Source organism: Salarias fasciatus, unplaced genomic scaffold (genome assembly GCF_902148845.1).
Source record: "Salarias fasciatus unplaced genomic scaffold, fSalaFa1.1, whole genome shotgun sequence".
In the NCBI taxonomy this organism is placed as follows: Eukaryota; Metazoa; Chordata; class Actinopteri; order Blenniiformes; family Blenniidae; genus Salarias; species Salarias fasciatus.
Window position 1 is genome coordinate 110,143 of NW_021941382.1, and position 13,219 is coordinate 123,361.

Consider the following 13,219-nt stretch of genomic DNA (forward strand, 5'->3'; position numbering starts at 1 on the left):
TCCGCTTTTCCACTTTCACAGCCTTATACTCATTCACTATGACAAAGTTACAACTAGCCAGCTGGAATGTCAATGCTTTAAATAATCGGCCAAGCATGCAGCATACTTACATTACTTTCACAGAAAGAGAGTTGACATTACTTTTGTTACAGAGTCACATCTTCAGACAGCCGATGTGCATCATTTTGCCAATAAACACTACTGTTTATTGGCATCAGCCTCATACGATTCTAAATCTCTTGGGTCTCTTATTGTGGCAAAACGCTCCCTGTCTATTAATATTTTACAGAAATATGGTAGCTCTGATGGCAGGGTCACCCTGGCCTAAACCATAATTGCCAGACGACGTCTAGCATTCTTGTCAGTTTACGCCCCGAATCCTTTTGATAAAGATTTTTTCCAGCACCAGTCAGAGATACTGTGTGAGTTGCAAGATTTTGCTTTGATCATGGGTGGTGACATGAATGCAGTTTTGGACCCTGATTTAGACCGCTTGCATCCTCATGAACAGCATTCTCATGCCCAAATATAAGCCACGGCCCTTCTCTCACGCTTGATATCAGATTTTAACCTGTTGGATACTTTCAGAGTTGTTAACCCCTCAGCCCAACGATATAGTTTTTTCTCGAACAGACATAAAATATACTCGCGAATCGACCATATATTTATCTCCATAGATATTTCAGAAATCCACCCTGCAATACTATCTCCTTGTCCATTATCCGACCATTCGGTTGTATTGGTTGTACTCACAATACCCAACACACCCTCAAGGGCACCATGTTGGCGCTTTAATACAACCCTTTTAAATGATACTGGATTCCACTCATATTTTAGGGCTGAGCTTGATAAATTTGTAACTGAGAATGTCGGTTCGGTTGATGACTCCCATATTTTTTAAGACGCGCTGAAGGGATTTATTAGGAACACTTCAATATCTCTCCCTCTAGAACTGCCACCTTAACGTGGTGGGGGAGTTTGAGAGCCCGCATGATCTCAGGAGCTATGTTGCCAGGGGGCTTTATGCCCCCTAGTAGGGTCTCCCACGGCAAACAGGTCCTGGGTGACAGGCCAGACTGAGGGCAGTTCAATAGCCCCTATGCAGAGAAAAAGAACAAAGGTAGTTACGTCGCCCAGTCTGGCGCAGCCGGGGCCCCACCCTGGAGCCAGGCCTGGGGTTGGGGCTCGTAAGCGTGCACCTGGTGGCCGGGCCTTTGCCCACGGGGCCCGGCTGGGCTTAGCCCGAAGGGAAGACGTGGGCCTGAATTCCGGTGGGCTCACCACCCACCGAGGGAACCGTAGGGGCCGGGTGCAATGTGGATTGGGTGGCAGCCGATGGCAGGGTGCCCGGTGACCCGGTCCTCAGACACAGAGACTAGCTCTGGGGACATGGAATGTCACCTCGTTGGCGGGGAAGGAGCCCGAGCTTGTGAGGGAGGTTGAGAGGTACCGGCTAGATATAGTCAGGCTCACCTCCACACATAGCCTGGGCTCTGGAACCCAATCTCTCGAGAAAGGCTGGACTCTCCACTTCTCTGGCGTTGCCTGTGGTGAGAGGCGGCGGGCTGGTGTGGGTTTGCTTATAGCCCCACAGCTCAGCCCCCGTGTGTTGGAGTTCACCCCAGTGAACGAGAGGGTCGCATCCCTGCGCCTTCGGGTCGGGGATAGGTGCCTCACTGTTGTCTCGGCTTATGGGCCGAACAGCAGTGCAGAGTACCCGGCCTTCTTGGAGTCCCTGGGAGGGGTGCTGGACAGTGCTCCGACTGGGGACTCCATTTTTCCACTGGGGGACTTCAACGCCCAAGTGGGCAGTGACAGTGAGACCTGGAAGGGGGTGATTGGATCGCATGGCCTCCCCGATCTGAACCCGAGTGGTGTTTTGTTATTGGACTTCTGTGCTAGTCACAGTTTGTCCATAACAAACACCATGTTCGAGCACAGGGGGTCCATAAGTGCACTTGGCACCAGGACAGCCAAGATCGGAGGTCGATGATTGACTTTGTTGTCGTGTCATGACCTCTGACCTCATGTTTTGGACACTCGGGTTGTCACGGGTGCGAGGTGGAAGGACCCAGGCGCAGGCAGTACGCAGAGTTCAAAAGGCGTCTTTTATTTCCAAGGGGAACTCAGGATGTCAGGAAACCATTAACTCAGGAAACTCAAACACAGCAGGTGCAGGCCAGGACACGCGAACACACGGACAGACCTGCAAGGAGCCGACAAGACACACCAGGAGATGGGGCTTAATAAAGGGGGCCCTCGGTCGGAGGTCGATGATCGACTTTGTTGTCATATCATCTGACCTCCGGCCGCGTGTCTTGGACACTCGGGTGAAGAGAGGAGCAGAGCTGTCAACCGATCACCACCTGGTGGTGAGTTGGATTTGCTGGCAGAGGAGGAAACCGGACAGACTTGGCAGACCCAAACGTGTTGTGAGGGTCTGCTGGGAACGTCTGGTGGAACCCTCTGTCAGCAGGGTTTTCAACTCCCACCTCCGGGAGAGCTTCTCTCATGTCCCGAGGGAGGCTGGGGACATTGAGTCCGAGTGGACCTTGTTCTCTACCTCCATTGTCGAAGCAGCTGCTCGGAGCTGCGGTTTTAAGGTTTTCGTCCTGGTCGTGGAACAGTGGACCAGCTCTATACCCTCCATAGGGGTGCTTGAGGGTTCGTGGGAGTTCACCCAACCAGTCCACATGTGTTTTGTGGACTTGGAGAAGGCGTTCGACCGCGTCCCTCATGGTGTCTTGTGGGGGGTGCTCCGGCAATATGGAGTCCGGGGCCCCTTGTTAAGGGCCGTTTGGTCTCTGTATGACCGGAGTAGGAGTCTGGTCCGCATTGCCGGCAGTACGTCGGACCTGTTCCCGGTGCATGGTGGACTCCGGCAGGGCTGCCCTTTGTCACTGGTTCTGTTTCTAATCTTCATGGACAGAACTGCTAGGTGCAGTCAGGAGCCGGAGGGGGTCCGGTTCAGGAACCACAGGATTTCATCTCTGCTTTTTGCAGATGATGTTTTCCTGTTGGCTTCATCAAACCCGGACCTACAGCGTGCACTGGGGCGGTTCGAAGCCAAGTGTGAAGCGACAGGGATGAGGATCAGCACCTCCAAATCTGAGGCCATGGTCCTCGACCGGAAGAAGGTGGCTTGCCCTCTCCAGGTCGGTGGAGAGACTCTGGCCCAAGAGGAGGAGGCATCCCTGCTGAGACTGCTGCCCCCGCGACCCGGCCCCGGATAAGCGGTAGAAAATGGATGGATGGATGGACTTCAATATCTTTCGGATCCCATCTCAATAGGTTGCAGTTAGGCAAAATTAATGAAATGAAAGATAATCTCACAGAATAGGTTAAACAGAAGCAGTTATCCTTTTCACAAACCAGGGACCAAACTATCTGGAGTTTACGTATAGAACTAAATTCTCTTCTCAGAAGGCGAGCTGAATATTTAATTCAGAAGACTAGACGTAATTATTATTTTAATGGCCCTAGACCCAGCCATCTCCTGGCACTTAGATTGAAACAGGATGAAAATTTTAAAACCATACCAGCCTTAAGGCTGAGTAACCCTGTGGATGTTACCTCAGACCTTAAAATAATTAATGCTGAATTTTGTAAATTTTACTCTGAACTATATGCTTCGGAAATTAATTTAGATTGGAATAAATGCTGTACATTCTTACAGAATTTGGACCTACCTTCCTTGGACGATGAGGAATCTAGCTTGCTGCAAATGTCTATAACTTTGACTGAATTGAAAGATGCAGTGCAAAAGATGAGAAGGGGGAGATCACCGGGTTGGAACGGCGTACCTCCCTAGTTCTACTTAACCTTTTGAAATTTTCTAGGCCAATGTTTCTCAAACTTTTTAAACCAAGTACCACCTCAGAAAAAATTAGGCTTTCCAAGTACCACCATTATGACCAAAGTGAAAAAAACAAACAAAAAAAACAACTCTTTTCAAATGAAGACAACACACACAGGAAGCAGGTATATTTCTAATAGCTCTGGGGTCTATTTCACCAACAAGGTTTTAAGAAAACTCTGTGTTAAATAACCCGGAAATGAGGGAAACTCTGAGATTTCAATTACGCAAAGGGAAAGAACTCAAACCAGAGACAGAGGAGTAACTCCAGCCTGTTCCACTAGGAGATGTAATTTAAACTGTCGGTCAGTTACTGCAGTAACACACTCCGTGACTCTAACCTGGTCAGAAGCAGGTTTTTCTCAGTCAACCCTGAAGTAGGGCTGTCACGATATCAAATTTTCTCTTGACGATTATCATGGGCAAAAAATATCATGATAACGATATTATCATGATATCAGCAAAAATTTAACTCATAATGGAACAAACATTTAGATTCATCTTTCATTTTATTTTTGTTTGTTTTCTCTCTTTTCCGAGATGAATTACATTCAGAATACCTGTCAAATGAGGTGTTGAAACAATATGAGAACAGTGACTGTACAACTGCACACAAAAAGTGTAGTTACACTCAACTAATTAAAATCTGATGAACTGATTAACAGAGGATCCACAGCAGAGGCATAATTTACGTAGGGTTGGTGGGTTCTGAAAACCCTCGGGTCCTGTTGGGGTGAAATCCTGTACCACCACCACACTGCCGAGAACTTTTGTTTGTTTGTTTGTTTAAATCGAGGCGGAATGAGCAGCAGCTGCTTCTCTCCAGCCAGAGGCGCCGCTACTGGCTAGGGCCCCGAGCTGAAGGGGGCCCGGAGGAACGGCTGACATCAGTCAATTTCAATGACAGATTTAAGGCGCTACACTAGACGCTGCAACGACAACGTGTCGAAAATCCCCCGCATGGGGCCCTTTTCTGAGTACTCACCGGTTAGTTGCTAGAAGGGGGCCGGCGGAGAAGACGGTGGATATCAGCCACACAACTTGAAACCCCCCGGACACATTACAATGACACGTCTGGAACCTACCTAATGGGGCCCCACTGCTACCCGGCTTGCATCAACGTGCAGTCAGTGCTGCTAAACACACTTTTTTCGGGTTAGGATTGAGCGTCTCGCTATCGTTGTCGGCCACCGCCGACATGTTTAGTTCACTCGAGACGCTCGCTAACTGGGAGCCACGCTATCTGGGAGCCGTGCCGCTACCGCTGCTCTGCTGTGTTTATATGTGAGGAGAGGGGGGCTGCAGGAGGGAGACGAAGCAGGGCGGAAGGACAGGAGCGGATTTTGAAAATACATGTTTCAAGTAGCACTAGATCCTCTTTACGATATTATCATGTGCGCATTTTGAGCACGATATTGAAATTTAATTTTTTATTACCACGATTATCGTCAATACCGGTTTACCGCGACAGCCCTACCCTGAAGTTTTTCTCTGGCTCCGCCCCCTTTCAGCCACACACGTGCTGTTCAATTTCCTCATTCTTTCAGTCAGCTGGCGAGTTTTTGTGTGGCTGTCAAAATTTCATGTCCTTTTATCACCGATCCTGGAGATGAAGGAGCAGCATTACTGCAGCGTGATTTGAATATTCGTCGGGAGATTATTTACAGACCGCGCAGAGATGTTTTGGCGTTTCCGGACAGTTATCTTTTTGAACGGTACCACTTCACGTCTCAATCCATACGCTGCATTTCACAATATTTTCGGTCCACATTTTGCAACATAACGCGCACTCACATCCCAGCAGATATTGTGTGTTGCGCTGCGGTTCTTCGCAAATGGGAGTTTTTTTATATAACACTGGAGATCCAGAGCACTCAGGAGTTTAAATCACCACCATCATTACCACCACAGCAAATAAAAGACATGACACATATTTCATTTTGTCTTCTTTATTTCCTACAATAAATAAATAAATAAATAAATAAATGAACAATAAAAATAAAGGGTTTAGTTCATGTTCCAATAGTGAACATAATTCACCTGTGACCATGAACCCACCTGCAACTTGTGCTCCAGTATCTCAATTTCCAATTTTGTCTTCTTCATCTGGAGGTCCAGATCCTGCTGTTCTTTAGGGAAATTTCTCTATTTTGTTAAGTAAGTGGATTTTGTAAATTTCTTTGACTGGTAACTGGGAATACATAGAGGACATTAAATTATACAGCTGCACATGAATTGAATGAAATGAACCTCTGGTGTTTACTGAACATCATCTCACAGTGTTGATCTGTGATGTGGAAGTTGAGGGACCATCCTGCTGTTGACCAACCATGGTCTGTCAAAAAGGATGACAATGTTGAATATTTCAGTGTCGGCTAAATGTCAAGCTCTATGTTCCACAGGAGTATTCAGAATTTTAATGGGAAGAGAACAATGAGAAACATACCTCGATATGACTTTCTGGAACCTCTGTGAAGGCAGCAGACACGGTTTCATCCTCCTCATCCTAGATAAATGACATCTTTCAGTAAATTTGCGTATATTTTTCCAAACTAACATTTGGCAAAAATATTTTGGTTATTTCCTACTGACAGGTTCAGGTTGGTTGTAGCATGAAGGGGCTCCAGCAGGCAGAGAAAACCTTCACAATCTGGGCCAAAAGAAGAAAAGGACATGAAAGACAAAATAAATATTTGTATCAATAACATTTTTAAAATATTATACTCAAATAATAGATAATAATATTAGATTAAAGGTGCATTAAGGAGTTTTTCAACTTTAAAAATATTCATTTCCCAGCATAAATATGTTACACATTTTTAATGATGTGTACAATGTGCCCTGACATATTAATTGTAAGTACTGCTAACAGCGCTAAATTGTCACTTGAAAGTTGCAGTGCCGGTCCGGCACCAGAATTTTTAGGGGGAGAATTTGAAAGGAATGATGTAATGCGCGCTCCGGCTGGCCTGATTGAGTTAAGTTTCGTTTTGTCCGCCATTACTCCGCCAGATGCTTAGTGAGCAACAACTGAGCAGGATCTTCCAGAAAGTTAGAACAGACTGGCTTCTAGCACTGCCACAGCTCCACACAGACTCCACCAGGTAAAAGAAACTTACATTTTACTCGAGCGCTACTAAAAGAGCGAGGAAGGAGTTCCTGTCTTCCGTGCACACGAGCCAAAGGCATGACTTTTTCACTAAGCTGCATCACGCCCAAGGCCTGCAGGGGGCACTGTTTCGCATAAAATGTGTAAACTCCGTAATGCACCTTTAAACAGGATTAATTATTTAACATAACATGATATAGATGTGTGACATAAAACAACTGCACAGTCCATCAGCCACTTAGTATTTATGCTACTTTACAATGTTAAACATGCTTAAAATGATGAACCTCAATGAGATTATGCCGAGGTCTTTTGAACAATGTTTTTATATTTCATCTTCAGCTGCTGCCATGTGGCTTCTTCCCCACTGAATTACAACTAAATGAAATACCTTAATTGGTGACCAATCAAACAGTTTCATTGTAATAATATTTAATATTCAATAATATTCTGATATAAAGGACTACATTTAAACTTACGCATTGACATGGGCAGCAATTTATTGCCACGGCATCTCCCCTCTCTTTCGCCGCTGCAGCGGTGTTGCATTTTTTTTCAAAAAAATGTGTTCCACCTTCCATATGTCGCTCTCCGCGTCTCTGTTGCCATGGTGACTTGTCGAATCGGCGCTCCATTAATGCTGGCTTTTTATAGTTGTCGTGCACGTGCTAAACTCCAGGTGAAACTACTTGAAGCTGAGTAATCCAACTCAAATCAGCTGTTGTGTAACCGAAAACCCAGCGTTTTCCATTTCAGAGTAGATCAACACAGAGTTCAGGATTTCACTCAGAGGCTTTTCAACCTGCTTGGTGAAATAGACCCCAGGGGGTATTGCACAAAAGTAGGATAAATACATACAGGATAAATGAAAATGCACGGCTTGAGTAAGCCTAGTCGGTGTTTTCTCGGATTAATCGGTTGCACGTTTGCCGAGGCAGGATGAAAAGACGCGGCTTACTCAAGCCAGGTGTGGAGCATCAGGATAAGTGCGCGTTCACAGCGTTCTTCAGAAGACCACGAGATCGATCACAGAATCACAGATTGAAAATGGAACAAGGACGTGCATCTTACTTCACAGGGGATGAGCAGCAGTGTGTGGACTATACCGCGGCTGTCAGTGGGGCTCACTTAAAATGGGGGGTGCCCCAGAGCGAGGACTTAACACAAAACACATCCATTAATATCACTCCATATATTACAGCCTGTAGGTCTGCTTTAAAGGGGCTGTATCATGCAAAATTCACTTTTTGTATGTTTTAACCTTGTTATATAGTTATGTACTCACCTAAAACACCCCCAAAGGGTTTTTTTTCCTTCGTACCTGTGTGTTTCAGCTTTCCTCGTTGTTGTGCTGCTCAGAGAGGCAGCCCCTCCCGCACCGTGAAAACGCTCTGTTTCCCACATTGATGTCACACGGTGAAGATGGCTCCCCTGAGCCCCCCCTCCTGCAGGCCCTCAGCAATCAGCGTTGCTGCTTTTTGTAACTCCGATTACGGAAATAAACTTTGACCATCATCTGAAAGCAACAATCAAGCAAGAGCAAGAGTCTGAAGGGTCTGCGCTTGGTGAATTTCTAACAGGAAAAGACATGTCTTTGCATGTAGAGAAGCTAGAGCTAAAGAGCTAAAGCTAGCCAGCGTATTTGTTTTGAAGCGCTGATTGGTTGAAGTAGCTGTCAGTCAAAGTCCACCGGGGGAGAGGCGGGATTTTCAGTGAAACAGAGCGTTTTCTCTTCCGGGTTTCAGAATTAGCCCCAGAAAATCTTTTATTTCACACAGAATGACTTTTCCTTAGCGCCAAAAATAAACTATTACCATGTTAATGCCATTTCTAGGGTTTGGACTAGCTAAAAAGCATGATACAGCCCCTTTAAGTGACATTTAAGGCATAGCACCCCCATGCTTCAAAGGTGAGGAGAAGTACTACATGCAGGCCGGAAGCTTTATTAAAGTGAAATAGTGACGCACAAATCATCCACTAAATATGGCCTAATTCTGCATATGATCCATGATTATGATCATACAAAATAATAATAAAAATAAAATACAGGAAATACACGGGGGAAACAGCATTTTGCCAATATTTATAATATTTATTTAAGAAAATTTCAACTGTGTGTCCGTGTTATCTATTGAATCAATTGTCCTCATGCTGTGTTCTGTTTCATCCCTCGTCTGTCATGAAGAACAAACCTGTCCGGCCAGAAAAGAACCTGCAGCAGGTGAAAACCAAACATAAAAATATTTTGCAGTCTGGTCAGTTACTTAAGTCTAACCCAAAGAGCAATTATCACATGAAGTGATAAATTTGTTGTCTTCTGAGAATCTGTACAATTTTAGCCGTTAAAAAAGTGGAGTCAGAATGATGTGGGACCCTTTCACTCCTAAAGCTGGAGTCCTCAAATAGGACGATTTTCCTATTTTCCAGAGACAGTTAAGACAAAATGATGCTGTCTGTTATCTTGTCGTCCATTTCAGTGGTGTGAGACATTTATTTTTTCTTTGTTTCTCATTTTACTCATTGTGTGGCTTCAGGGTTGTTTTATTTTATTTCTTATTCTTTATTTTTTACATCAGTGTGGTTTAGTACCAATTTCAGTTAGTTTTTTTTTTCCATTGTCTTTAATTGTAAAGATTGTGAACCTGTTATTGTAGGACTTCTATTACTAAAGAAAGGATTCTGAAATGTCTGTGTTGAAAGTTATGTTGGTCTTCATATAATCTGTGCAACAAAATAATACTGAAGTCAACCAGACCCTGCAAATGCAATGACTACAGTAATAAGATTTGGCTGCAGGATGATTAAATGATGTAATGTGTGGAAAAATCATGGAAATGCTGTAAACCACGCCCACTTCTCACATTGTTGACAGCAGTTTAATCTTATCCTGCATAGTTAGCCTGCTGTGGAGCAGCTAGCTGCAGAGAATAAATCACCATGGTGACTGTCCGGGATAAACTTGGCCAGCTTTTGTGCAATCGACTTGACGCGAACTTCGTTCAGGATAACCACAAGATCGCCACAGGATAACAACAGTGTGCTGGCTTAATCCCTTATCCTGGTTTTGTGCAATACCCCCCTGGTCTTTATGGTTTTGTTTGTCTGTGTTTGTTTGTTTGTGTGTCTGTCAGCCACAGTTAGCAACCCTCGCAATGATCCCCCCGTCATGCCCTCCCCTGCCCTCTGTGATAGTTTCCAACAATACTTTATCAGCAAGATAGCTGCACTCAGGCCCCCTGCTGCCCCCTTCTCACCCCTCATCCCTCCCCCCGCCTCTGTCAGCAACCTTCTCAGAGTTTGAGCCCGTTTCACTATCCTCCCTCTCTGTCGTTGTCAGACACTTGCAGCCTTCCAACTGTCCCTCTGACTGTATACCTTCGCGTCTGCTCAAGGATCCAACAGTCTTTGACTCAGTTGCCCCCTTTCTCGTCTTAACAGTCAACAGTATTCTGTCCACCGGCTGTATCCCACCTGCCTTCAAGCACGCTGTGGTGCAACCTCTTTTAAAAAAGCCCAACCTCGACCCCTATACCATGGCAAACTTTAATAATAATGCATTGGTTTTATATAGCGCTTTTTTTCAGGACACTCAAAGACACTTTACATTGCATTATTCATTCACATCATACTGGGTGGTGGTAAGCTACTACTGTAGCCACAGCTGCCCTGGGGCAGACTGATGGAAGCGAGGCTGCCAATCTGTGCCATCGGCCCCTCCGACCACCACCAACCATTCACTCTCACGACTTTCATACTAGGCAAGGTGGGTTAAGTGTCTTGCCCAAGGACGCAACGACAGTTTTACGCCTGCGGGAGCAAGGATCGAACCGCCAACCTTCCGGTTATAAGACGACCTGCACTACCAACTGAGCTACTGTCGCCCCTTTAGGCCTATTTCCAAACTGCCCTTCCTCTCTAAAGTTCTTGAGCGTGAAGTTTACACCCAGCTGCAACTGTTTCTAAGAAATAACAACCTCCTTGAAAAATTCCAGTCGGGATTCAGATCTGGCCACAGCACAGAGACTGCCCTCCTGAGTGTCCTGAATGAACTGCTCCTGGTTGCGGACTCAGGTAGCCCTGTGGTCCTGGTCCTCCTGGACCTCACCTCTGCCTTTGATACAGTGGACCACAAGATCTTGCTGTCTCGCCTCCAAAACCTGGGCATCAAAGGTACAGTCCTGGAGTTTTTCCATTCCTACTTGTCTGGTAGGACTTTCTCTGTTCAACTGGGAGACTTCACCTCTTCTGCAGCCCCCCTCTCCTGTGGGGTGCCACAAGGTTCCATCCTAGGCCCTATTTTATTTCTCCTGTATATTCTGCCCTTAGGAGATATCATAAAAAAGCACAACATCCCCTTCCACTGCTATGCAGACGATATCCAGCTGTATCTCCCCTTTAAGGCCGATGACCCCACTGCTCTCCAGCCTTTGCAAAACTGCCTGTCGGACATTAAGGCTTGGATGTCAGCGAATTTTCTCTTCCTCAACGAGGAGAAGACAGAGGTCATTGTGTTTGGCAAAACCCCTTCAGCACTTAACACCAACAACCTGGGTTCTCTCGCTAGTAACTCTAAGTCAGCGGTTAAGAATCTGGGTGTGATCTTAGACAGTTCTTTTAAGTTTGAGCAGCAGATTAGTGCAGTTGTCAAAAGAAGCTTTTTCAACCTGAGGACCCTGGCAAAGATTAAAGCGTACCTTCCCCAGGCAGGGTTAGAGCAGGCCCTCCACGCCTTTGTCACATCCCACCTGGATTACTGCAATAGTCTATACACCGGCATAGGAAAAGCCCAACTTCACCGCCTGCAGTTAGTCCAGAACGCGGCCGCTCGACTCCTCACCTGCACTAGAAAACACGATCACATTACTCCGGTTCTTGCTTCCCTCCACTGGCTCCCCATCCGCTACCGCATTGATTTTAAAATTCTCTTAACAGTCTTTAAATCTCTGCACCACCTTGCCCCACCGTACCTGGCTGATCTTCTCCTCCCTCTCACCCTGTCCAGAGCGCTACGGTCGGCTGACCATCGCCTTCTTGTCATCCCCAGGTCGAGGTTGAAAACTAGGGGGGACAGAGCTTTTTCTATAGCGGCCCCTCGACTCTGGAACTCCCTTCCCCCCCACATCCGAGCAGCCGAGTCCGTAGGGATTTTCAAATCTCACCTGAAGACGTACCTCGTCTCACTGGCCTTTAACTAGGTTTTAGTTTGCTTTTCTGATTCTTTTTATGAATTTTTATGCACTTTATATGTCTTTTTTTTTTTTGCAGTATGTGAAGCACTTTGATGCTGCTAAGCTGTTTGTAAATGTGCTCTATAAATAAAGTTGACTTGACTTGACTTGACTTGAACACTGGAACTGTCACACACAAAGGGGCAACTCTCCCTCTCACTTACATCCTCTCTCTCTCTCCCACGCGCGTGCACTCATGCAGCGCCGTTTGTTGCTAATGCTAGCAGATGCCGGTGACACTTCGCTGCTTAATTAGCCACCTGATAGCCTCATTTTCACTTCAGTGTCATCAACTTCAGTTTCAGCCGGGCTGCTGATTGTATTCTCCTCCTGTTCTGCACTTCTTTTCCTAATAGCTCCTGTTTGGAGCCACATTTGTAGAATTTTCGGACCTCTCATCACACCTCTGCATGCTCACGACGGTGAAGCTAAGCTAGTTTTAATCGTCGATGACGTATGTGTGCGCTACTACGTGACTGAACGTGACCACGTCACAGTCCAACAAATTATATTAGAAGAGAAAAACTGAATGTGAATTACAGTTGATTTGACGTGTTTTAAAGGTCTAATACACACACGTTTTTCTCGAAAAGACGAAGCCCCACGTCTGTTACTCACTTTTTGAACAACGCGCATGCACCAGACCATCCGCCCGGCTTTCCTGCTTCTCCCAGGAAACGCGGAAGTGTACGAGCGCGATCTCCTCTTCTCCGGCGTGCACGGCTCTGTTTACAGTTTCTGCGATCCGCCTCGCTCATAAATAAAGCTTTTTTTTTCCGAAACAGTTACAGTTTCATTATGTCAGACTCACCATCGGTAAGTACTAGCTCAGAAGCTCACCGGCTACATAAACACTCTGAAAGCGCATGCGCAAAAGGAAGAAGCTGATTGGGTGCAAGCACGTAGAACCGCCTTACGAAAGCAGCTCGTCAGAATGATTGACAAACAGACCCACCAATTATTTAGGTGATCCACCCGGAAATCAAAATGTTGTATTACACCTTTAATTTGAAATTATTACGTATT